Below are 27,575 nucleotides of genomic sequence, written 5' to 3'. Positions count from 1 at the left end.
GAAGAGCCCATCTCTTGTCCAGCTGTGGCTCGAAAACATACGCTTTAATGAAAGACCTGCTGGCACCCGAGAAACCAGCAAGCAAGTCATTTGAGGAGTTGAGCACACTGGTGAGAGACCACCTGAAGCCAGCGAGCAGCCTACACATGGCCAGACACAGGTTCTACAACTACAGACGTTGTGTGGGCCAAAGCATACCCGACTTCGTGGCGGAACTTCGGAGGCTGGCTAGTTCATGTGAGTTCCCCGATTAATTAAGGAGAGAAGCACTGAGAGACTTTTTTATTGAAGGAATAGGTCATGCAGGCATATTCCAAAAGCTTATAGAGACTAAGAACTTGACTCTAGAGGCAGCAGCGCTGGTCGCACAGATGTTCTTGGCAGGTGAAGAAGAAACGAGGCTGATCTATACTTCGGGTACGACAACCAACGAGGCATCGGAACAAGGGGTTCACATTGTGAAACAAACCACTACCCCCACACACAGACAAAGGCAGGAGAGCAGGCCTTCAACAGCAGACAGTGGCACCAGAAGCCATCAAAATCAAGGCCCACATGAACGGCTGATCACACCTCATCAACCCACAATGCGAGCAATCAACAACAGATTGAGAGAAGCTCAAGAGAGATCAGCCAGACGCAGCTCATCCTTCGGAAAGAATGGAAACGGTCTGTGTTGAAGATGTGGGGGAAGGCACTCAACCAGGGTGTGTTGATTTCAGCATGCCATTTGCAGAAACTGCAACTACACAGGGCATCTGGCTCGCATGTGCAGAAAAACAGCAGCTTGGCTGGTATACGAATCGGAAGGGTTGGAAAGCGGACCAGAAGACAGTTGGAACAGTGCACGGGACACCGAGGTACAGCGGGTTAACATGATCAATGTCCACTGTTCTTACACCAAGACGCCTCCAATTATGATGAGGGTTCTACTCAACGGGATACCGGTCAACATGGAACTGGACACGGGGGCCAGTCAATTCCTCATGAGCGTTCAACAATTTGGACAGCTGTGGCCGCACAAAAGCAACAGACCAAAACTCACAAGGATCGACACCAAACTAAGGACCTATACTAAAGAAATTGTCCCAGCCATTGGCAGCGCCATGCTCTCAGTCACACACAAAGGGATGGTGCACCGACTTTCCCTGTGGATTGTCCCCGGGGATCTCCCAGCCCTGTTGGGGAGAAGCTGGCTAGCAGAACTTAATTGGAAATGGGATGATGTTCACGTCATGTCGTCAGAGGAACGGACCTCCTGCTCAACAGTTCTAAGCCGTTTTGAACATCTCTTTCAGCCTGGTGTGGGCACCTTCAAAGGGGCTAAAGTTAGAATCTACATCACACAGAATGCCAGACCGGTCCATCACAAGGCCAGAGCTGTGCCTTATGTGATGAGGGAAAAGATTGAAAGCGGGAAGGCATAATTTCTCCCATGGAATTCAGGGACTGGGCAAGCCCCATCGTCCCCGTCATGAAACTGAGAATCTGTATCAATTTAACTACTAACTTTATATGTATTATCCGTACTAATTTCAAATGTATTAATTCTTTCTAAAATGGGCGCTCATGGTTATCGCTGACCCTTCAGATCTCACTATAGGGGAGAACAATGAGTAACTTGTTTTTGTGAAACAACCTTGAGGAACCGTCTGATCGTAATGGGAATGTGGCAACAGATGTAGGGGCCAAACTGTAGAAATACCCAGAGAAGCAGAACTGTGCATTCCTTTCCTGCAAAACAAAGATAAGCTGGAGATGACTTAATCATCATTCATGATTAGGGACATTTCTTACTTCACTGTGTAAATGACTAATTTAGCTTGTATCTATGCCATGGTAGTTGATGTGATAGGACAATGAAAAGGGGTTGTACCGATCTTGAACTTTATAACTGTCTTGTTTTTGTAATGATTTTTGCTTGCTCTGGTGGATTCGACAGACTCATGGAGTCGGTGCCTCTTTATCAGAGCAAGACTTCATCGATGAAGCCTGAATAAAGTTAGTCTGAACTATACTTTAAAGCGTTCGAGTCAGTGTATTCGCTGAAACAGATTGAGGGAAAATAATCCGTATCAACATTGCCTGATGGATCCGTGCGAATCTGTGGGGATTACAAGTCTACCATAAACAGAATCTCCCTACAGGACCAATATCCACTGTCCAGAGCGGAGGACCTATTTGCCACGTTGGCTGGAGGAAAACTTTTCTCGAAACTTGACCTCACATCTGCGTATATGACGCAAGAACTGACCGAAGAGCCTAAGCTACTCACCACCATCAACACACATCGAGGTCTTTTTGTGTACAATTGATGCCCATTCGGCATCAGGTCGGCAACTGCTATATTCCAGCGCAACATGGAAAGTCTGCTCAAGTCCATCCCGGGGACAGTTGTGTTTCAAGATGACATACTCATCATTTGCAGGGACACCGACTCTCATCTCCGCAATCTTGAGAAAGTACTAAGTCGATTGGATCGGGTAGGCCTAAGAGTTAAGAAAGCCAAGTGTCTGTTTCTCGCGCCTGCTGTTGAATTTTTGGGCAGAAGGATTGCCGCTGATGGAATCCGCCCAACCAAATCCAAAACCGAAGCGATTCTCCTGGCATCCAGGCCCCGGAATGTCTCGGAACTGCGCGCCTTTCTCGGGCTACTCAATTACTTTGGGAACTTTATGCAGAACTTGAGCACGCTGCTGGAGCCTCTCCACGTGCTACTCAGGAAGGGGTGCGATTGGTTTTGTGGGGACGCCCAAGAACACGCCTTCAATAAGGCACGCAACCTTCTATGTTCCAAGAGTGTTTTAGCCTTTTTTGAGCCAGGTAAAAAGTTAGTCCTTACGTGCGATGCGCTAGCGTACGGGGTCGAGTGCGTTTTACAGCACGTCAATGGTCAATGATGCGGGTAAATTGCAGCCCGTTGCTTATGCTTCCAGGTCACTTTCGTGGGTGGAGTGCGGGTACGGTATGGTTGAGAAGGAGGCAGTCGCGTGCGTGTACGGTGTCAAAAAGATGCACCAATACCTTTTCGGGGCCAAGTTTGTGTTAAAAACTGATCACAAGCCCCTCACGTCCTTGCTATCCGAGTGCAAGGCAATCAACGGCAACGCCGTGACGCGCATTCAGCGGTGGGCACTCATGCTGGCGGCTTACGACTACACGATAAGGCACAGACCAGGCACAGACAACTGTTCAGACGCGCTTAGCAGGCTACCCCTGGTGACCACAGAAGGGTCCGACGAACAGGACTGTGAGATGGTCATGGCAATCAATGCCTTTGAATCCACATGTTCGCCCATGACGGCTCGCCAAATCAGAGCCTGGACGACCAGCGACCCCATGTTATCTCTAGTTAAAAGATGCGTTTTAACCGGTGACTGGGCAGAAGCTCGCGATGCCTGCCCCGAGGAGGTCAAATCTTCCAGAGGCGCATGCATGAACTCTCACTACAGGCAGACTGCCTGATGTGGGGCAGCTGAATAGTTATGTCCTTACGAGGCAGGGAGGCGTTTGTCCGGGAGCTCCATCGCGAGCACCCGCCGATCTTCCTTATGAAGGCCATAGCCAGATCTCATGTCTGGTGGCCTGGTATTGACGCGGACTTGGAGCTCTGCGTCCATCGGTGCACCATTTGTGCCCAACTCAGTAATGCCCCCAGGGAGGCCCCCCAAAGCCCCTGGCCCTGGTCCACCAAACCGTGGTCGCGGGTGCAAGTAGACTATGCGGGCCCATCCATGGGCAAAATGTTCCTCGTAGTCGTTGATACATTTTCAAAATGGATCGAGTGCACCATTTTAAACTCGAGCACCACCTCCACTACTGTGGAGAGCCTTAGAACCATGTTTGCAATGCACGGCATTCCTGACATATTGGTCAGTGATAATGGTCCATGCTTCACCAGCGCAGAATTTCATGATTTTATAGTTGACCACGGTATAAATCACATTAAGAAGGCACCTTTCAAGCCGGCCTCCAATGGCCAGGCGGAGCGAGCAGTGCAGATCATTAAACAAGGCATGCTTAGAATCCAAGGGCCCACGCTACAGAGCCATCTGTCGCGACTGCTGCTGGCATACAGATCTCGTCCGCATTCGTTGGCTGGGGTTCCCCCCGCGCAACTTTTGATGAAACGAACCTTAAAGACAAGGCTCTCGTTAATCCTCCCAGACATCATGAAATTGTTGAGGCTAAGCGTCAAAAGCTAACCGAGTACCATGACCGAAATTCGAGGGGGATGTGGAATGAGATAGGGGACAAAGTGTTTGTGCTAAACTATGGCCGGGGTCCCAAATGGCTTGCAGGGACAGTAACAGACAAAGAGGGAAACAGGCTACTGGTTGTACAAATGGACAATGGCCAAACCTGCCGGAGGTATGTAGATCAAGTAAAAAGTAGATTCACTGATAACACTGAAGAACCAGAACGAAACAGACAGCCCAGGCGAGATACCAGCAATCACACCAAACGAAACAGACAGCCCAGGCGAGATACCAGCAATCACACCGAACGAAAAACAGGCACCAAGGCAAACAACTGAACCACAACTAAGACGCTCCATGCGAGAGCGCAGACCACCTGAGAGACTGAATCTATTAAGGCAATAAGACCTTGGGGGAGGGTGATGTCATGTATCTCACATTACTGTATATAACTGTATCTTACCATGCCAAACATGACTGTAACTGGACATGACATGTAGCAATAAGCATACCTTACCACCAGGAGTGCACTTGCAGGAGACACTCCATACCTGTCCCACTGTAGTTTATAAAGGGAGGTCTCAGGCAAGTGCAGCATGGGAGAGCTGGAAATAATGGTGCAGGTCCTTCATGACCTTGACTTCAGCATGTGTCTTGTGTAAGTCAGTACATTAGAGTCAGGACTTAACATCTATCTATTCCCCTTACAATCGAATCCCCTATCACTATAGCACTCTGTTTCCTGCCCTCCTGTGCAGCAGAGCCACCCATGGTGCCATGAACTTGGCTGCTGCTGCTCTCCCCTGATGAGTCATCCCCCTCAACAGTACCCAAGGCAGTGTATCTGTTTTGCAGGGGGATGACCGCAGGGGACCCCTGCACTACCTTCCTTAAACTGCTCTTCCTGCTGGTTACCCATTTACTATCTGGCTGTGTACCCTTTATCTGCGGTGTGACCAACTCGCTAACGTGTTATTCACATCATTCTCAGCATTGTGGATGCTCCAGAGTGAATCCACCCACAGCTCCAGTGCCGCAATGCGATCTATCAGGAGCTGCAGGCAGATACACTTCCCGCACACGTAGTCGTCAGGGACACCGGAAGCGTCCCTGGCTTCCCACATAGTACAGGAGGAGCATAACACGTGTCCAAGCTCTCCTGCCATGACTTAACCCTTAGATACACTTAAGTTGGCAACAGCAATGCTAAATGTTACTTACTGATAAAGAAAAAAAAGAAAAGCTACTCACCAATCACCAGCCAATCACTTACCCCCTTGGCTGTGACGTCACCTTTCGATTTCTTTCTACTTCTTTTTTGCCTTCTCCCTGCAGCTGCATGACCTTCCCTTAACAAATCCATGCTGACTGTCCCTGATTAAGCTGTGTCTTTCTAAATGTAGATTTATCCTGTCCTTGAGGACTTTTTCCACTCATTTTTCCACCACTGACTGGCCTATAATTACTTGGTTTATCCCTTTCTCACTTCTAAAACAAACATACCACATTAACAGTCCTCCAGTCCTCTGGCACCACACCTGACGCCAGAGAGGATTGGAAAATGATGGTCAAAGAGTCTGCTATTTCCTCTTTTGCTTCATTTAACAGCCAGAGATCAATTTCATATGGGCCTAAGTATTTATCCACTTTGAATACCTCCTTGCTCACCATGTTTATTTCATCTAATATTTCATGAGGTTGATTACTGAGATGAAGGGGTTGTCATATGAGGGAAGGTTGAGCAGGTTGGGCCTATACTCATTGGAGTTTAGAAAAATGAGAGGCGATCTTATTGAAACGTATAAGATTCTGAGGGGATTTGAAAGGGTAGATGCAGAGAGGAAGTTTCCCCTCATGGGGGAATCTAGAACTAGGGGGCATAGTTTCAGAATAAGGGGTCGTCCGTTGAAGATGGAGATGAGGAGGAATTTCTTCTCTCAGAGAGTCATGAATCGTTGGAATTCTTTACCCCAGGGAGCTGTGATGGCTGGGTCATTGAATATATTTAAGTTGGAGACACACAGATTTTTGAATGATAAGCGAGTCAAGGGTTATGGGAAGTGAGTGGGGAAGTGGAGTTGAGGCCCGGATCAGATCAGCCATGATCTTATTGAATGGCGGAGCAGGCTCGAGGGGCCAAAAGGCCTACTCCTGCTCCTATCTCTTATGTTCTTATGTTCTTTGCTTCTTGTAAAGATTCCATTCCTTTCTCCCAGTTTCTTCATCTATGTCGCAACTGCTCTGATGATGTTTAAGTTGATTGGCAAAGGAAACAAAGGCGACATAAGAAAAAACTTTTTTACGCAGCAAGTGGTTCTGATCTGGAATGCACCGCCTGAAAGGGTGGTAGAGGCAGACTCAATCGTGGCTTTCAGAAGGGAGTTGGATAAAGTACCCTAAAGGAAAAGGTTTGCAGGGTTGCGGGGAAAGGACGAGGGAGGGAGTGGGACTAGCTGAAGTGCTCTTGCAGAGAGCCGGCACAGGCTCGACGGGCCAAATGGCCTTCTTCCATGCTGTAACCCTTCTGTGATTCTGTAATGCCACCTTCCACAGTAGAGCTCTCAAAATGTCTTCCTTTTTCCTCTATCGAGGATTTCCTTCTATCATGGTTGATAGGACCCTTGACTGAGTCTGCCCATTTCACATGCTCCTACTCTCATGACATCTCCTCCTCTCGGAAGGGTTTTCCCTTGTCCTCACCTTCCACCCCACCACTCTCTGCCTTTGATGGATCATTTTCTGCCAATTCTGCCACCTCCTACATGATTCCACCACCAAACACAGCCCTCAGCTTTCCGACGTGGTCGATATCTTGCCCACCACCTGCTCTCCTAGTGCAACCCTAGGCTCCCCGTCGCTTGCTACCACTTTACCTCTGTGGTTTAGCCTTCTACGTTGTTCCAATGAAGCTCAACACAAAGATAGCAGAGTCAGAATGGTTTTATGAAAGGGAAATCATGTTTGACAAATTTGCTGGAGTTTTTTAAGGATGTAGCAGGGTGGATAAGAGGGAGCCTGTGGATGTGGTGTATTTGGATTTCCAGAAGGCATTGATAAGGTGCCACATAAAAGGTTACTGCACAAGATAAGAGCTCACAGGGTTGGGGGTAATCATCATTATAGGCAGTCCCTCGAAATCGAGGAAGACTTGCTACACTGGATTGACTAACTAACAGTCGGGATAAATGGGTCATTTTCTAGTTGGCAAAGAGTAACTAGTGGGATGCCGCAGGGATCGGTGCTGGGGCCTCAACTATTTACAATCTATATTAATGACTTGGATGAAAGGACTGAGTGTAATGTGGCCAAGTTTGCTGATGATACAAAGATGGGTGGGAAAGCAAGTTGTGAGGAGGACACAAAGAATCTGCAAAGGGATTTAGGGCCCAAAATTCCACACTGCATTTTTTTGGCCCTATTGAAGATTTTTTTACGGCGAAGTAGTACCAAAAAAAAAATCTGAAGTTTCGCCATTTTTTTCTTTGTATTTGGAGGCGCGCAGAAAGACGTTAGCTTCTGTGGGTGGAGCTAATTGATAGCACCGAAAAACTGAGGCCCCGTTCTGTGCATACCCAAGCATTTAGGTTTCCAGGGTAACACGGAATTGTACAGTTTTACTCTGGAGCTAACCCGTGCTGATTTATCCCGTGCCAACCCGCTGAGATTCCCAGCATTTTCTACCCCTCTCCCCGACCAAAAGGTCCCCACTCCTGCTGCCCCTATCGGGTCACCGCCGGATACCGCAGGGACGGAATGTTCAAAGTGGCGGCCATTCGACGAAAAATCGGCGGCCATTCCACATGGCCGCTGATTTCCAACGGTAAAAGGCCTTAAGGGAAGGGACAATTTTGGCCCCTGTGTTTATTCCTGTTTATGTGGTCACTGTGTCTGCATTTTTCCTCCCTTCCTCTTGTTCTGTCCCTTCTTAAATGATGTTCGTCTATGATATCCTTCAGTTCTGAGAAAGGATTTTTACCTGAAACGTCAGCTGATTCATGTTTTCTTGATGGATGGTGTCTGATCTGCTGAGGGCCTCTCGTGTTTTCAGTTTTTGTTTCAGCCCTGAATTCCACGTACCGAATGGGATGGAGCCATACATCATAGGCAGTCTCTCGAAACGAGGATGACTTGCTTCCACTCCAAAAAAGGATGAGTTCACAGGTGTTTCAATGAAGGACCTAATATTCCAGGTCCTGAACTACATCCTGAAGGGTGGAAGATGTCTGTGCGTGGATTGTTTTAATGTGTGGTGGCCGTTGTACACTAGCCACCACACGGGCTTGACAGAGCTAGATCTTGGTCCAGTGGCAAGGGTTGTCCAAAAAGACTGGAGACGTGCACTGCTGCATGGACCAAGTGCACACATATCGCAGTGTGGGTTGGCCCGTGCTGCGTCTGGGCCCTCGCCTCTTCTGGCCCCGAACTCGCGCCTCTCCTGGGCCCCTATCATGTCCCTCTACAATCTCTCGCTGCTCCTTCGCCCCGACATCGCCCACGGTCCGATCACCAACCTGGACCTTGATGAAGTCCCTCTTCGCGACCGTCGCCCTCCTGCACCAGCTTGCATTGTATCTTGCAGTGGTACACCGCCATGCTGCCCATGGCCACCGCTTGCCGCTCCTTTTATGGCCCCGACCTGCTGCTGATGGCCGCCATGCTGAGGAGCCATACAGCATAAAAAGAGCCCCATTTGATCCCTGTGCTCATCTCAATCATGGCAGTAGTATGTGCCATGTGTTCAACTGTCATTGTAACCCATGTATAAACTGACCTAAGTTGTACACCGTGAGAACAGTGACTCCTCGGTGAACTTGTGGGAGACACTCCTAACCTGGACTTTCAGGTATAAAAGGGGAAGCTCCACCCACCTTCAATCACTTCAATGCTGGCTAATAAAGGTTACTGGTCACAGAGTGGCCTTCTCTCAATATAGGCCTCACGTGCATTTATACTGTATAGTAAGGACATATTATTGGCGCCGAGAAATTGGGATTTAAACCACGTGAGCGTGGCCACTAGCAGCACAGATGGGAGGTACTGTGTTGGTGATGATTGGGATGATTTTATTGCGAGACTACAGCAAAGTTTCATCACTAAGGAATGGCTGGGTCAGGATTCGGCTGACAAATGCAGGGCTCATCTCCTGACGGTTTGTGGATCCAGGACGTACTCCCTGATGAAAACCATCTAGCGTCAGAGAAGCCGGCGGACAAGACTTTGGAAGAGCTCAGTAAGTTGATCGGGGAACACTTTAAACCAGCGAGCAGCATGCACATGGCGAAAAAAACGGTTTTACACGCAACGGCGGCGAGAAGGGCAAAGCGTTCCAGACTTCGTGGCAGACCTCCGGCGACTGGCGAGCCTATGTAAGTTCCCAGATGCATGCAGAGCGGAGATGCTGAGAGACTTTTTTATTGAGGGCATTGGGCACGCTGGGGTTTTCAGGAAACTGATTGAGACCAAAGACTTGACCCTGGAAATGGCAGTTTTGATGGCCCAGACATTTATCTCAGGGGAGGAAGAGACCAGAATGATGTTTGACAAAAATCTTGGTTTAAATGCAGCAAATGGACAGGGAGTCAACATTGTTAACACGGCACACAGTTCTCCAGGCAGACAGGGGCAATCGGACATGCCCGAGCATGTAGTCGAACCCAAAGGGGGAATTCAACAGAGACAATGGCTAGCTGAATGGCGATTCATGCCATTGCAAGGGACAATGCGGCCAGTAATGGGGCCATCAACACCTGTCAATGATACGTTTAAGGACAATTACAAAGACAGTCAGAGACGATCGACTGGTAATGGACCTTTTGTTTCCAACGACGGCTCATGTTGGAGGTGTGGAGGCAAACACGCAGCTAGAGCTTGCAGGTATCAGCAATATACCTGCAGAAACTGCAACGTCAGCAGTCACTTGGCGTGCATGTACAGGAAGCCTGCAGCCAGGTAGATGTATGAGGAGGACAGGCCCGATGTAAGCCTTACGAGGCCAAATGGACACTGGGGAAAATTGCTAGAAGCTGAAGTTCAGCGAGTTCATGTGGAGCACATATACAGTTCATACACCAGGACGCCACCGATAATGATGAAAGTGCTCCTCAATGGCATCCCAGCATCAATGGAACTAGACACGGGGGCCAGCCAGTCCCTGATGAGTATCAAACAGTTCAACAAGTTGTGGGCGTCCAAGGCCAGGAGGCCAAAATTATTGCCGATTGACGCACAGCTATGGACATATACAAAGGAGATCATTCTGGTGCTAGGAGCGCCACGGTAGTCATGACCCACAAAGATTCGGAGAACAGGTTGCCACTCTGGATTGTCCCGGGGGACGGTCCCGCACTGTTAGGGAGGAGTTGGCTTGCTGTCATGATTTGAAAATGGGGCGATGTCAATGCAATTTCTTCTGTGGAGCAAATATCATGCTCACACGTCCTGGACAAATTTGACTCATTATTTCAACGTGGCATTGGCACTTTCATGGGGACCAAGGTAGTGATAAACCCGGATGCCAGGCCAGTACACTACAAGGCCAGAGCGGTGCTGTACATGATGCGGGAAAAGATAAAAGGCGAATTGGACCGCATGCTGAGGGAAGGCATCATCTCGCCAGATGAATTCAGTGACTGGGCGAGCCTGATTGTGCTGGTGCTCAAGGCGGATGGGTCGGTCAGGATATATGGCGATTACAAGGCCACCAGCAATCGGGTGTCACTCCAAGACCAGTACCCGCTACTGAGAGCGGAGGACCTCTTTGCGATGCCATCCGGTGGCAAACCTTTTTCAGAATTGGATCTGACCTCAGCTTACATGACGCAGGAGCTGGCGAGTGAGTCAAAGAAGCTAACCACCATCATGACACACAAGGGGTTGTTTGAGTACAACAGATGTCTGTTCGGAATTCGCTCGGCTACCGCGATCTTTCAACGAAACATGGAAAGTCTCCTCAAGTCGATTTCAAGGACGGTGGTTTTTGACATTTTCATCACAGGTTGCGATACTGAAGAACACCTCCACAACCTGGAGGAGGTGCTACGCAGACTGGACCGGGTAGGTCTGCGACTGAAAAAGGCGAAGTGCGTCTTTTTTGCTCCAGAGGTAGAATTCCTGGGGATGAGGGTAGCAGCAGACTGGATCAGACCTATTGCGTCCAAAACAGAAGCGATCCAGAGAGCACCCAGACCCCGCAACGCGACGGAGCTGCGTTCGTTCCTGGGGCTCCTGAACTATTTTGGTAACTTCCTTCCAAAATTGAGCACGCTGTTAGAGACACTACACGTGCTCCTATGCAAAGGTTGCGAATGGGTCTGGGGGGACAGCCAGGAAAGGGCTTTTGATAGAGCACGAAATTTGTTATGCTCCAACAATCTGTTAACGCTATGTGACCCATGTAAGTAATTTGTTCTAACGTGCGATACGTCGTCCCATGGGGTCGGGTGTGTGTTGCAGCATGTTAATGCCAAGGATCAGTTACAGCCGGTTGCTTATGCCTCCAGAAGTCTGTCCCAGGCAGAAAGGGGCTGCGGGATGGTAGAAAAGGAAGCGCTTGCATGTGTATATGCAGTAAAGAAAATGCACCAGTACCTGTTCGGCAGGAAATTTGAGCTGGAGACAGATCACAAACCCCTAACGTCCCTTTTGGCCGACAACAAGGCCATAAATGCAAATGCATTGGGCCGCATACAGAGGTGGGCACTCACGTTAGCTGCCTCTGACTGTACAATTTAGCACAGACTGGGCACTGAAAACTGCGCCGATGCACTCAGCAGGCTCCCACTAGCCACCACCGAGGGGACAAACGAGCATGCTGCTGAGATGGTCAAAAGCGAAGGCTCACCCGTGACAGCCCGTCAGATCAAAGTTTGGACAAATAGAGACCCGCTACTGTCTTTAGTCAAGAAATGTGCCCTTAATGGGGACTAGGCATGCCCTGAGGAATTTAAACCATTTCACAGGCGCAAGGATGAGCTCTCGATTCAGGCCGATTGGCTATTATGGGGAAACCGAGTAGTCATGTCCCAGATGGGCAGAGAGCCGTTCATCCAAGAACTCCACAATGAGCACCCGGGCATTGTCATGATGAAGTCAATTGCCAGGTCACACGTTTGGTGGCCAGGGATAGATGCAGACCTGGAACTTTGTGTTCGCAGGTGCAACACGTGTGCCCAGCTGGGCAACGCACCCAGGGAAGCCATCCTTAGCCCCTGGTCCTGGTCCGCCAAGCCATGGTCATGCATCCATGTGGACTACGCAGATCCTTTCATGGGAAAAATGTTTTTGGTTGTAGTAGACACCTATTCCAAATGGATCGAGTGTGACATTCTCAATTCAAGCACATCCTCTGCCACGGTAGAAAGTCTACGGACAATGTTCGCCGCCCATGGTCTACCGGACATCTTGGTCAGCGACAATGGCCCGTGCTTTACAAGCATTGAATTCCAGGACTTCATGGCAGGAAATGGTATCAATCATGAGAGAATAGCACCGTTCAAGTCGGCCTCAAACGGCCAGGCGGAACGAGCAGTTCAGATGATCAAACAGGGGATGCTAAGTATCCAAGGGAGTTCCCTACAAAGCCGCTTATCACGCTCCCTGTTGGCCAATAGATCCCGACCATACTCGCTCACAGTGGTTCCATCCGTAGAGCTGCTAATGAAAAGGATGCTCAAAACCAGGTTATCCCTTATACACCCCACCATGAAAGAAATTGTTGCGAGCAGGCGCCGGGAATGCGAGGGCGCGATGTATTGATGTCAATGACCCTGTCTTTGTCCTTAACTACGCTGCAGGGCCCAAATGGCTCGCATGCACTGTAATTGCTAAAGAGGGGAATAGGATTCTGGTAGTTAAACTTACCAATGGACAAATGGCGCAAACATGTGGATCAAACAAAAAGGAGGTTCAGCAACCCTATAGAAGAAGCAGAGGAAGAACACGATGTATGGTTCACCCCACCACAGATGACCAAACACCAGAACCAAGTGGAGAAAAGCCCAGTCACTGTGGGCAGTCCGGACAGTCCTGAGGCACCGCAAACAGCAGACACTCAGGCCAGCGCCCAACAACCGGAGCCCCAACTCAGGCGCTCTACAAGGGAGCGTAAACCACCGGAGAGACTTAACCTGTGATCCCAATAAGACTTTGGGGGGGATGTGATGTCATGTATTCAACTGTCATTGTAATCCATGTATAAACTGACCTAAGTTGTACACTGTGAGAACACTAGGTGGTGAACTTGTGGGAGACACTCCTAACCTGGACTTTCAGGTATAAAAGGGGAAGCTCCACCCATCTTCTCCACTTCAGGCCTGGTTAATAAACATTACTGGTCACAGAGTGACCTTCTCTCCAGTATGGGCCTCGTGTGCATTTGTACTGTATAGTAAGGACATATTAGTATGTTTGTTACACATGGCCTCTCAGCCCTGCCTACCCTCTCAGATAGATGTAAAAGATTCCATGGCACTATTTGTCGAAGAATAGGGGAGTTCTCCCCAATGTCCGAGCCAATATTTATCCCTCAACGAACATCACTAAAAAACAGATTATCTGGTCATTTATTTCTACACTGTTTGTGGGAGCTTGCTGTGCACAAATTGGCTGCTGTGTTTCCCTACATTACAACAATGACTATACATTAGCTGTGAAGTGCTTTGAGCAGTCCTGATGTCATGAAAGGCACTACATAAATGCAAGTTCTTTCATGGCATGGCTTGGTACCTGAGTGCAGATTCTATAAACATAGAAACATAGAAACGTAGAAAATAGATGCAGGAGTAGGCCATTTGGCCCTTCGAGCCTGCACCACCATTCAATATGATCATGGCTGATCACTCGGGAGTTCGTGGTGAGTCGGAGAGGCCTATAAAAAGGCCCAACATGTCGCTGAGGTTCGGGAGTTCGTGGTGAGTCGGAGAGGCTCGGGAGGTGCGTCGGAGAGGCCTATAAAAAGGCCCAACGTGTCGCTGAGGTTCGGGAGTTCGTGGTGAGTCGGAGAGGCTCGGGAGGTGCGTCGGAGAGGCCTATAAAAAGGCACAACGCATCGCTGAGGCCTGCTGGCGCAGCTACCGGGAGAAGGCAAAAAAGAAGTAGAAAGAAATTGAAAGGTGACTGTCATGTATTCAACTGTCATTGTAACCCATGTATAAACTGATCAAATTGTACACTGTGAGAACATTGACCACTAGGTGGTGAACTTGTGGGAGACACTCCTAACTTGGACTTTCAGGTATAAAAGGAGTAGCTCCACTCACCTTCATCACTTCAGTGCTGGCTCATAAAGGTTACTGGTCACAGAGTGACCTTCGCTCAAGTATGGGCCTCGTGTGCAATTATACTGTATAGTAAGGACATGATGTAACAGCCAAGGGGGTAAGTGATTGGCTGGTGATTGATAAGTAGTTTTTCTTTTTCTTTCTTTATCAGTAAGTAACCTTTAGCATTGTTGTTGCCCAATAAGGTTAATCCAAGGGTTAAGTCATGGCAGGAGAGCTCGGACACGTGTTATGCTCCTCCTGTACTATGTGGGAACTCAGGGATGCTTCCGGTGTCCCTGACGACTACGTGGCAGGAAGTGCATCCACCTGCAGATCCTGACAGACCGCATTGCGGCACTGGAGCTCCAGGTGGATTCACTCTGGAGCATCCACGATGCTGAGAATGACATGAATAGCACGTTTAGCGAGTTGGTCTCATCGCAGGTAAAGGGTACACAGCCAGATAGGGAATGGGTGACCAACAGGAAGAGCAGTGCAAGGAAGGTAGTGCAGGGGTCCCCTGCAGTCATCCCCCTGCAAAACGGATACACCACTTTGGGTGCTGTTGAGGGGGATGACTCATCAGGGGAGGGCAGCAGCAGACAAGTTCATGGCAGCATGGGTGTCTCTGCTGCACAGGAGGACAGGAAAAAGATTGGAGAGCGATAGTGATAGGGGATTCATTGTAAAGGGAATAGATAGGCATTTCTGCGGCCGCAACCGAGACTCCAGGATGGTATGTTGCCTCCGTGGTGCAAGGGTCAAGGATGTCTCAGAGCGGGTGCAGGACATTCTGAAAAGGGAGGGTGAACAGCCAGTTGTTGTGGTGCATATAGGTACCAACGATATAGGTAAAAAATGGATGAGTTCCTACGAGACGAATTTAGGGCGCTAGGAGCTAAATTAAAAAGTAGGACCTCAAAAGTAGTAACCTCAGGATTGCTACCAGTGCCACGTGCTAGTCAGAGTAGGAATCGCAGGATAGCTCAGATGAATACGTGGCTTGAGGAATGGTGCAGAAGGGAGCGATTCAAATTCCTGGGGCATTGGAACCGGTTCTGGGGGAGGTGGGACCAGTACAAACTGGATGGTCTGCACCTGGGCAGGACCGGAACCAATATCCTAGGGGGAGTGTTTGCTAGTGCTGTTGGGGAGGTGTTAAACTAATATGGCAGGGGGATGGGGACCTATGCAAGGAGGCAGAGGGAAATAAAAGGGAGACAGAGGCAAAAGATAGAAAGGAGAAGAGTAAAAGTGGAGGGCGGTGAAACCCAAGGCAAAAAACAAAAAGGGCCACATTACAGCAAAATTCTAAAGGGGCAAAGTGTGTTAAAAAGACAAGCCTGAAGGCTCTGTGGCTCAATGCGAGGAGTATTCGGAATAAGGTGGATGAATTAACTGCATTTAGGAAGGAAAGACAGAAAGGAAAACGTGGCAAGGTGGTGTTGCTGGTTAAACAGGAAATTAATGCATTGGCTTGGCTGATGTGGAATCGGAATGGGTAGAGCTACGGAACACCAAAGGGCAGAAAATGCTGGTGGGAGTTGTGTACAGGCCACAAACAGTAGTAGTGAGGACAGCATCAAACAAGAAATAAGGGATGTGTGCAATAAAGGTACAGCAGTAATCATGGGCGACTTTAATTTACATATAGATTGGGCTAACCAAACTGGTAGCAATGCGATGGAGGAGGATTTCCTGGAGTGTATTAGGGATGGTTTTCTTGACCAATATGTCGAGGAACCAACTAGAAAGCTGGCCATCCTAGACTGGGTGATGTGTAATGAGAAGGGACTAATTAGCAATCTTGTTGTGTGAGGCCCCTTGGGGAAGAGTGACCATAATGTGGTAGGATTCTTTATTAAGATGGAGAGTGACACAGTTAATTCAGAAACTAGGGTCCTGAACTTAAGGAAAGCTAACTTCGACGGCATGAGGTGTGAATTGGCTAGAATAGACTGGCAAATGATACTTAAAGGGTTGACGGTGGATAGGCACTGGCAAATATTTATAGATCACATGGATGAACTTCAACAATTGGACATCCCTGTCTGGAGTAAAAATAAAACAGGGAAGGTGGCTCAACCGTGGCTAACAAGGGAAATTAAGGATAGTGTTAGATTCAAGGAAGAGGCATATAAATTGGCCAGAAAAAGCAGCAAACCTGAGGACTGGGAGAAATTTAGAATTCAGCAGAGGAGGAAAAAGGGTTTAATTAGGAGGGGGAAAATAGAGTACGAGAGGAAGCTCGCCGGGAACATAAAAACTGACTGCAAAAGCTTCTATCGATATGTGAAGAGAAAAAGATTAGTGAAGACAAACGTAGGTCCCTTGCAGTCGGACTCAGTTGAATTTATAATGGGGAACAAAGAAATGGCAGACCAATTGAACAAATACTTTGGTTCTGTCTTCACGAAGGAAGACGCAAATAATCTTCCGGATGTACCAGGGGACTGAGGGTCTAGTGAGAAGGAGGAACTGAAGGATATCCTTATTTGGCGGGAAATTGTGTTGGGGAAATTGATGGGATTAAAGACCGATAAATCCCCAAGGCCTGATTGTCTGCATCCCAGAGTACTTAAGGAAGTGGCCCTAGAAATAGTGGATGCATTGGTGATCATTTTCCAACAGTCTATCGACTCTGGATCAGTTCCTATGGACTGGAGGGTAGCTAATGTAACACCACTTTTTTAAAAAGGAGGGAGAGAGAAAACGGGTAATTATAGACCAGTTAGCCTGACATCAGTAGTGGGGAAAATGTTGGAATCAATCATTAAGGATGAAATAGCAGCGCATTTGGAAAGCAGTGACAGGATCGGTCCAAGTCAGCATGGATTTATGAAAGGGAAATCATGCTTGACAAATCTTCTGGAATTTTTTGAGGATGTAACTAGCAGAGTGGACAAGGGAGAACCAGTGGATGTAGTGTATTTGGACTTTCAAAAGGCTTTTGACAAGGTCCCACATAAGAGATTGGTCTTCAAAATCAAAGCACATGGTATTGGGGGTAATGTACTGGTGTGGATAGAGAATTGGTTGGCAGACAGGAAGCAGAAAATCGGGATAAACAGGTCCTTTTTGGAATGGGAGGCAGTGACTAGTGGAGTGCCGCAGGGCTCAGTGCTGGGACCCCAGCTCTTTACAATATACATTAATGATCTGGATGAAGGAATTGAGTGTAATATCTCCAAGTTTTCAGATGACACTAAACTGGGTGGCGGTGTGAGCTGTGAGGAGGATGCTAAGAGGCTGCAGGGTGATTTGGACAAGTTAGGTGAGTGGGCAAATGCATGGCAGATGCAGTATAATGTGGATAAATGTGAGGTTATCCACTTTGCTGGCAAAAACACGAAGGCAGAATATTATCTGAATGGCGGCAGATTAGGAAAAGGGGAGGTGCAACGAGACCTGGGTGTCATGGTTCATCAGTCATTGAAAGTTGGCATGCAGGTCCAGCAGGCGGTGAAGAAGGTAAATGGCATGTTGGCCTTCTTAGCTAGGGGATTTGAGTATAGGAGCAGGGAGGTCTTACTGCAATTGTACAGGGCCTTGGTGAGGCCTCACCTGGAATATTGTGTTCAGTTTTGGTCTCCTAATCTTGCTATTGAGGGAGTGCAGCGAAGGTTCACCAGACTGATTCCAGGGATGACTGGACTGACAAATGAGGAGAGCCTGGATCAACTGGGCCTTTATACACTGGAGTTTAGAAGGATGAGAGGGGATCTCATAGAAACGTATAAGATTCGGACTGGACGGAACAGGTTAGATGCGGGAAGAATGTTCCCGATGTTGGGGAAGTCCAGAACCAGGGGACACAGTCTTAGGATAAGGTGTAGGCCATTTAGGACTGAGATGAGGAGAAACTTCTTCACTCAGAGAGTTGTTAACCTGTGGAATTCCCTGCCGCAGAGAGTTGTTGATGCCAGTTCATTAGACATATTCAAGAGTGAGTTAGATATGGCCCTTACGGCTAAAGGGATCAAGGGGTATGGAGAGAAAGCAGGAAAGGGGTACTGAGGGAATGATCAGCCATGATCTTTTGAATGGTGGTGCAGGCTCGAAGGGCCGAATGGCCTACTCCTGCACCTATTTTCTATGTTTCTATATTTCTATGCACTTCAGTACCCCGTTCGTGCTTTCTCTCCATACCCCTTGATCCCTTTAACCATAAGGGTTACATCTAACTCCCTTTTGAATATATCTAACAAACTGGCCTCAACAAGTTTCTGTGGTAGAGAATTCCACATGCTCACAACTCTCTGAGTGAAGAAGTTTCTCCTCATCTCGGTCCTAAATGGCTTACCCCTTATCCTTAGACCCCAGGTTCTGGACTTCCCCAACATTGGGTGCATTCTTCCTGCATCTAACCTGTCCAGAATTTTATATGTTTCTATGAGATCCCCTGTCCGTCTTCTAAATTACATTAAATAAAAGCCTAGTCGATCCAGTCTTTCTTCATATGTCAGTCCTGTCATTCCGGGAATCAGTCTGGTGAACCTTTGCTGCACTCCCTCAATAGCAAGAACGTCCTTCCTCAGATTAGGAGACCAAAACTGAACACAATATTCCAAGTGAGGTCTCACCAAGGCCCTGTACAACTGCAGTAAGACCTCCCTGCTACTATACTCAAATCCTGTCGCTATGAAGGCCAACATGCCGTTTGCCTTCTTCACTGCCTGCTGTACCTGTATGCTAACTTTTAATGACTGATGTACCATGACTCCCAGGTCTTGTTGCACCTCCCCTTTTACTAATCTGTCACCATTCAGATAATAATCTGCCTTTCTGTTTTTAACACCAAAGTGGATAACCTCACATTTATCTACATTATAATGCATCTGCCACGTATTTGCCCACTCACCTAACCTGTCCAAGTCACCCTTTGGCCTCTTAGCATCCTCCTCACAGCTCACACTGTCACCCAGCTTAGTGTCATCTGCAAACTTGGAGATATTACATTCAATTCCTTCATCTAAATCATTAATGTATATTGTAAATAGCTGTGGTCTCAGCAATGAACCTTGCGATACCCCACTAGTCACTGCCTGCCATTCTGAAAAGGACCCGTTTATTCCTATTCTTTGCTTCCTGTCTGCCAACCAGTTCTCTATCCAAGTCAGTACATTACCCCCAATACCATGTGCTTTAATTTTGCACACTAATCTCTTGTGTGGGACTTTGTCGAAAGCCTTTTGAAAGTCCAAATACACCACACCCACTAGTTCTCCCTTGTCCACTCTATTAGTTACATTCTCAAAAAATTCCAGAAGATTTGTCAAGCATGATTTCCCTTGCATAAATCCATGCTGACTTGGACCGATCCCGTCACTGCTTACCAAATATGCTGCTATTTCATCTTTAATAATTGATTCCAACATTTTCCCCACTACTGATGTCAGGCTAACCGATCTATAATTACCCGTTTTCTCTCTCCCTTGTTTCTTAAAAAGTGGTGTTACATTAGCTACCCTCCAGTCCATAGGAACCGATCCAGAGTCGATAGACTGTTGGAAAATGATCACCAATGCATTCATTATTTCTTGAGCCACTTCCTTAAGTACTCTGGGATGCAGACTATCAGGCCCTGGGGATTTATCGGCCTTCAATCCCATCAATTTCCCTAACACAATTTCCTGACTAATAAGGATTTCCTTCAGTTCCTCCTTCTCGCTAGTATTTCCGGAAGGTTATTTGTGTTTTCCTTCGTGAAGACAGAACCAAAGTATTTGTTCAATTGGTCTGCCATTTCTTTGTTCCCCATTATAAATTTGCTTGATTCTGACATTTGTCTTCACTAATCTTTTTTTCTTCATGTATCTGTAGAAGCTTTTGCAGTCAGTTTTTATGTTCCCTGCAAGCTTACTCTCATATTCTATTTTCCCCCTCCTAATTAAACCCTTTGTCCTCCTCTGCTGAATTCTAAATTTCTCCCAGTCCTCAGATTTGTTGCTTTTGTTTGGCCTCTTCCTTGGATTTAACACTATCCCTAATTTCCCTTGTAAGCCACGATTGAGCCACCTTCCGTTTTATTTTTATGCCAGACAGGGATGTACAATTATTGAAATTCATCCATGTGATCTTTAAATGTCTGCCATTGCTTATCCACCGTCAACCCTTTAAGTATCATTCTACAATCTATCCTAGCCAATTCACGTCTCAGACCATCAAAGTTACCTTTCTTTGAGTTCAGGATTCTAGTCTCTGAATTGACTGTGTCACTATCCATTTTAATGAAGAATTCTACCATATTATGGTCACTGTTCCCCAGGGGGCCTCGCACAACAAGATTACTAATTAATCCTCTCTCATTACACAACACCCAGTCTAGGATGGCCAGCTCTCTAGTTGGTTCCTCGACATATTGGTCTAGAAAACCATCCCTTGTACATTCCAGGAAATCCTCCACCACCGTATTGCTACCAGTTTGTTTAGCCCAATCAATATGTCGATTAAAGTTACCCATGATAACTGCTGTACCTTTATTGCATGTATCCCTAATTTCCTGTTTGATGCCATCCCCAACCTCACTATGACTGTTTTGTGGTCTGTACACAACTCCCACTAGCGCTTTCTGCCCTTTGGTGTGGCGCAGCTCTACCCATACAGATTCCACATCATCCAAGCTAATGTCCTTCCTTACTATTGCGTTAATATCCTCTTTAACCAGCAAAGCTACCCCACCTCCTTTTCCTTTCTGTCTATCTTTCCTGAATATTGAAAAGCCTTGGACGTTGAGTTCCCAGCCTTGGTCACCCTGGAGCCATGTCTTCGTGATCCCAATTACATCATATCCGTTAACAGCTATCTGCACAGTTAATTCATCCACCTTGTTACAAATGCTCCTCGCATTGAGACACAGACCCTTCAGGCTTGTTTTTTTAACACTTTTTGTCCTTTCGAATTATGTTATAATGTGGCCCTTTCTGATTTTTGCCTTTGATTTCTCTGCCCTCCACTTTTCCTTATGAATTAAAGGATGGAAGTAAAACTGGAGCACAAAAGCACATGATAGCCTATTAAAAAGGGAGAGGATTGTAAGTACCTTACTATGTATCTATATTGTAACCAACTGAACCAGGTTACAATATAAATACATAGTGAAGCACCTTCACTTAGCTTCCAAGAGCTTGACTGCACACGGTCCTTGCATGACATAGACCACCATCTGATTAACCAAAACCTTGCTTAACTTCTAATTTGCTAAGTAACACACAGCAAAGTAAAGGTTGTTATCAGCATTAAGCAACTCCCTCCAACTGTTGAATTATTTACAGGAACAGTGCATACATTAAGAGATTAACTAAGCATCATACAATAGGTAAACCTAACACTAAGCTGCTTTCTGGTCTTGGCACACTGCCTGTTCTGCAAAACTCTCCGACAGAACCTGTAAAATGTCCCTTTGGCCCTTAGCTGATGTGAAGCAATCACATCGAAGGACTGCAGCTGTAATTCTGCACTATTCTTGTTATGTATGCAATAAAGGTTCAAACTGTTTAATTGAGCAAGGTACAATCTTGGCTTTGCTTTATTTAGGCCCAAAGTGCCTGACTCTCAAAATGGCTGGCCTTTTATACCTGAGCAGCACCATGTGCTTTCACAGTCTTTCACAGGTTGAGATGGTCCGGTGCTTTGCGCTCCCAGGTTAACCATTTCAGTTCGATTCCAGCCTTCGGTGAGTGTGCGGAGTCTGTTGTGGCTGATGGCTGGATAACTGACTCGTTGGGATGGCAGTGGCCATGTCAGGAATTGCAAGTCCATTTTTACTTAACAGGTCCGTGATGGAAGTTCCGGGTTCACTGATAACCCTTGAGTCCTATGAAGACTGCTGATAGGTTGGTTGGTCATCGATGGTTTCTTCGTCCGGCTGTTCTGGCTCATCTGTGTGCCTCAGCTTTGTCTGATCCATGTGTTTCCTGCAAGTTTTCCCATTCTTGAACTTAATCACAAATACACTGTTGCCCTCCTTGGCCATGACCGTACCAGCGATCCATTTGGGACCCTGACCATAATTCAACACATATACAGGATCATTAACAGAAATCTCGCATGACACAGTTGCGCGATCGTGGTACTGTTGTTGACTTTGTCTTTTGTATTCAACATGATTATTTAAATCCAGGTGTACCAGAGATCGATTTGTCTTAAGACCTCTTTTCATCATGAGTTCAGCAGGAGAGACCCCTGTGAGTGTGTGGGGTCTTGTCCTGTAACTCAGCAGTATGCAGGACAAGCGGGTCTGCAGTGACCCTTGGGTTACTCTCCACATGCTTTGCTTGATAGTTTGTACTGCACGTTCTGCTTGCCCGTTGGACCGCAGGCTTGAATGGTGCTGACCTTACATGTTTTATGCCATTAATTTTCACAAACTCCTGAACTCCTGACTGGTGAAGCATGACACATTGTTGCTCACCATGATGTCAGGCAGACAATGTGTCGCGAACATGACACTGAGATTCTCTATGGTTGCCGTGGACGTACTGGATGACATGATTATTATCTGAATGGCGGCTAAAAAGGAAAAGGGGAGATGCAACTAGACCTGGGAGTCATGGTACATCAGTCATTGAAAGTTGGCATGCAGGTACAACAGGCAGTGAAGAAGGCAAATGACATGTTGGCCTTCATAGCGAGAGGATTTGAGTATAGTAGCAGGGAGGTATTATTGCAGTTGTACAGGGCCTTGGTGAGACCTTACTTGGAATATTGTGTTCAGTTTTGGTCTCCTAATCTGAGGAAGGACGTTCTTGCTATTGAGGGAGTGCAGCGAAGGTTCACCAGACTGATTCCCGGGATGGCAGGACTGACATATGAGGAGAGACTGGATCGACTGGGCCTGTATTCACTGGAGTTTAGAAGAATGAGAGGAGATCTCACAGAAACATATAAAATTCTGACGGGACTGACAGGTTAGATGCAGGAAGAATGTTCCTGATGTTGGGGAAGTCCAGAACCAGGGGACACAGTCTAAGGATAAGGGGTAAGCCATTTAGGACTGAGGTGAGGAGAAACTTCTTCACCCAGAGAGTTGTTAACCTGTGGAATTCCCTACCGCAGAGAGTTGTTGATGGCAGTTGATTAGATATATTCAGGAGAGAGTTAGATATGACCCTTATGGCTAAAGGGATCAAGGGGTATGGAAAACAGGAATGGGGTACTGAGGTGAATGATCAGCCATGATCTTATTGAATGGTGATCCAGGCTCGAAGGGCCGAATGGCCTACTCCTGTACCTATTTTCTATGTTTCTATGTTTCTATGACATGATTATGCATTCTATCCACTTCAAATAAGCATCCACCACCACTAAAAACATCTTGCCCAGAAAGGGACCCGCAAAATCTTTATGGATCCTGGACCAAGGTTTGGATGGCCACGACCACAGACTCAGCGACGATTCCGCTGGTGCTTTGCTGAGCTGCATGCAGGTGTTGCACTGATGCACACATGCTTCCAGCTCAGAATCAATTCCTGGCCACCATACATGGGACCTGGCGATGGCCTTCATCATCACTATACCAGGATGTGTGCTGTGTAACTCACGCACAAACTTCTCTCTCCCTTTCTTAGGCATTACAACGCGATTGCCCCACAATATGCAATCTGCTTGAATAGACAGTTCGTCCTTGCGACAAATGTATGGTTTGGCCTCCTCGCACATTTGCTTAGGTATGGCAGACCAATTCCCTTTGAGGATGCAACCCTTTACCACCGATAATATCGGGTCCTGGCTGGTCCAGATCTTAACTTGTTGAACTGTGACAGGGATTCCTTCACTCTCAAAAGCATCCATGATTAACATTAGAACCGCCGGTTGTGGCGTTTCCGCCTCCGGTGTGGGCAACGGCAACCAGCTCAAAGCATCGGCACAATTCTCCGCAGCAGGTCTGTGGCGAATGACATAATCATAGGCAGATAATGTCAGCACCCATTTTTGGATGTTGGATGAAGCGTTGGTATTGATACCTTTGCTCTCGGAAAACAATGAAATGAGCGGCTTGTGACCAGTCTCGAAATAGAAACTCAGACCGAACAGGTATTGATGCATCTTTTTAACACCATACACACACGCTAAAACTTCTTTTTCTACCATGCTGTAGCTCTTTCTGTTTTAGACAAACTTTTGGATGCATATGCGACAGGTTGAAGTTTCCCCGACTCATTGGCTTGTTGTAACACGCAGCCAATGCCATATGACGATGCATCACAGGCCAAAACTAAACGTTTACATGGGTCATAACTTACCAGCAACTTGTTCGAGCAAAGCAGATTGGTGGCTTTCTCGAAAGTTCTTTCTTGCGATGCACCCCACACTCAGTTGTCGCCATTTCTCAATAGCATGTGCAGTGGTTCTAGTAAGGTGCTCAATTTAGGTAGGAAGTTACCAAAGTAGTTGAGTAGACCCAGGAACAAACGCGGCTCCATCACGATCTGTGGCTTGGGTGCATTCTTGATAGTTTTCATGTCAGTAGGTCTGATGCCATCAGCGGCGATTTTCCTCCCCAGGAATTCGACCTATGGTGCTATGAAGTCGCACTTCAAGCATTTCAGTCTGATTCCCACTCTGTCCAAACGCAGTAGAATCTCTTTCAGGTCGTTCAGATGTACCTTGGAGTCACAACCGGTGATCAGGATGTCATCTTGGAACACGACAGTTCCGGGAATGGACTTCAGTAGACTTTCCATATTCCTCTGGAATATTGCTGCAGCCGAGTGAATTCCGAAAGGGCACCTGTGGTAAATAAACAGTCCTTTGTGCGTGTTAATGCACGTAAGTCTCTATGACGTCTCGACCAACTCCTGTGTCATATAGGCCGACGTCAAATCCAGTTTTGTGAATGACTTCTCTCTGGCTAGCGTCGCAAACAAGTGATCAGCCTTCGGTAATGGGTACTGATCTTGTTTCAAAATCCTGTTGATCGTAGCCTTGTAGTCTCCACAGATTCTGACTGTGCCATCACTTTTCGGCACAGGAACAATGGGGCTGGCCCATTCATTAAGTTCAACAGGTGATATGATCCCTTCATGCTGGAGTCTGTCCAGTTCAATTTCAACCTTCTCCCTCATCATATACGGCACTGCAAGAGCTTTATGATGGATGGGCCTTGCATCTGAGTCCATGTGGATCTGCACCTTGGCTCCCGTGAAGTTGCCGATACCCGGTTCAAACAGAGAGGGGAACTTGCTCAATACTTGGGCACATGTATCTTCCCCCGATGACAACACCTTTATGTCGTTCCAGTCGTATCTGATTTTTTTCCAACCAGCTCCTGCCGAGCAGCATTGGGCCATTGCCTGGAACAATCCACAGCGGTAACTCATGAACCGCACCGTTATACGTCACATTCATTTGTGCACTGCCAATCACCTTTATCAGGTCTTTGGTGTACGTGTGCAGCTTGGCGTTAACAGGGCTCAGCCTGGGCCTCACAGTCTTAGTATCCCACAGCTTATTAAATGCCCCCTCGTTCATGATCGATTGACTCGCCCACGTGTCCAGTTCCATCGATACCGGTATCCTGTTAAACTTCACCTTAATCAAAATTGGTTTATGAAAGAGTACAGTCCATACACTTCCTCCTTGGCATCTCGGATTCCATATCCGGATCCGCGCTAGTCTGACTCTCATCCTCCATGTGATGTGTCGCAGCTCACTTGCTCATCTGTGGACACTTGCGCTGGAGATGCCCCATTCTCAGACAGCCTTTGCAACTATATTGCTTAAATCGGCACTGCTGGTGCCGATGATTTCCCCCACAACGCCAACATGGAGAAGTCGGATACATTCCCGCTGGTGGACTTTGGGCAGCCACAGGTTTCGCGAACACAGCCGGATAGGCCCTGCCATGTGCCGCTCTGCTGATCGCCGAATCAATCGCATTTACAGTACTTGCCGAGTCACCGCTATTTGCTTCAGACCCCTGTCTGCCGTCATACACGATTGAGCGATCTGGATGACCCTTTTTAAATACAACTCTTCCACTGCTAGAAGTTTGCGCAGGATCACCTCGTGGTTGATACCGATAACAAAAAATTCCCGCAGCATGTCTGCCAACACCGTCCCGAACTTGCACAGTCCCACTAGACGTCTCAGGTCGGCAATGAATTACGCCGCGCTCTGGCCCTCCGATTGAACGTGTGTATAAAACCTGTAACTCGAGATGATGATGCCGTCGTCTGGCTTGAGGTGCTCCCGTAACAATGTACACAACTCCTTGTACGTTTTCTCTGTTGGATCACTAGGCATGAGTAGATTCTTTATCAGACCGTAGATCTTTGAACCGCACACAGTGAGGAACATCGCTAGCGCCGATCTGCATCGTCGACCCACTTCATTTTGTTGGCCACGAAGTCGGGTTCAAATGGCTCACAAAGTCTGCTCAATCTTCTCCCTCCACGAACCGCTCTGAAAATCCAATCGTGCTCATTTTGCAAACAAAGGTTCTTGTATTCTCATTGCCAAATGTTATGTTTGCAACAAAGGTTCAAACTGAGGACTGTTTAACTAAGCAAGGTCCAACCTTGCTTCTGCTTTATTTGGGCCCAAAGTGCCTGACTCTCAAAATGGCTGGCCTTTTATATCTGAGCAGTACCATGTGCGTGCTGCTTAGTGGCCTCCAACAATGGCGCCATCTGGTGGCTACAAACAGCATGTATATACATGACAAGGCCGAAATTGCCCCTTTCTATAAGACCTCTGGCCGCCTGAAAGCTGTGGCCAAGGGTCAGTGTGGAATGGCCGCCGATTCTCCATGGAGGAGGCCGCCATTTTAAAAATTGCCCTTCCTCAGGTTTGGAGCAGTGTCTGGTGCCGCTCCACCCGTTTTCCCGCCGTGACAGGCATGCGCCGACCCCTTAACGACCGGCGGGGACCCTTTCCCGAAATTGCCCCTCGGGAAATTGCCTCTTTCCTGGAATTGCCCCACTGGCAGCTTTTGCTGTCACTCGCTATGGCTTGGTGGCACGGCCGTCCTTACAGCGGAGCTGGCACTGCCAGTGACTCCATTTTATTTTATTTTGTCGGCCGACAGCCAGGTCAGGCCGACACTTATGGCCACGTGTTCGGCCGAGCCGTCAGCAGACAGCCTGGCACCCACTCTTGCGTGCTAGGCCACTGG

This window comes from Pristiophorus japonicus, chromosome 3 (assembly GCF_044704955.1).
Source record: "Pristiophorus japonicus isolate sPriJap1 chromosome 3, sPriJap1.hap1, whole genome shotgun sequence".
NCBI lineage: Eukaryota > Metazoa > Chordata > Chondrichthyes > Pristiophoridae > Pristiophorus > Pristiophorus japonicus.
The sequence above is the reverse complement of the archived record's forward strand: the minus strand, read 5'-3'. Positions refer to the sequence as shown.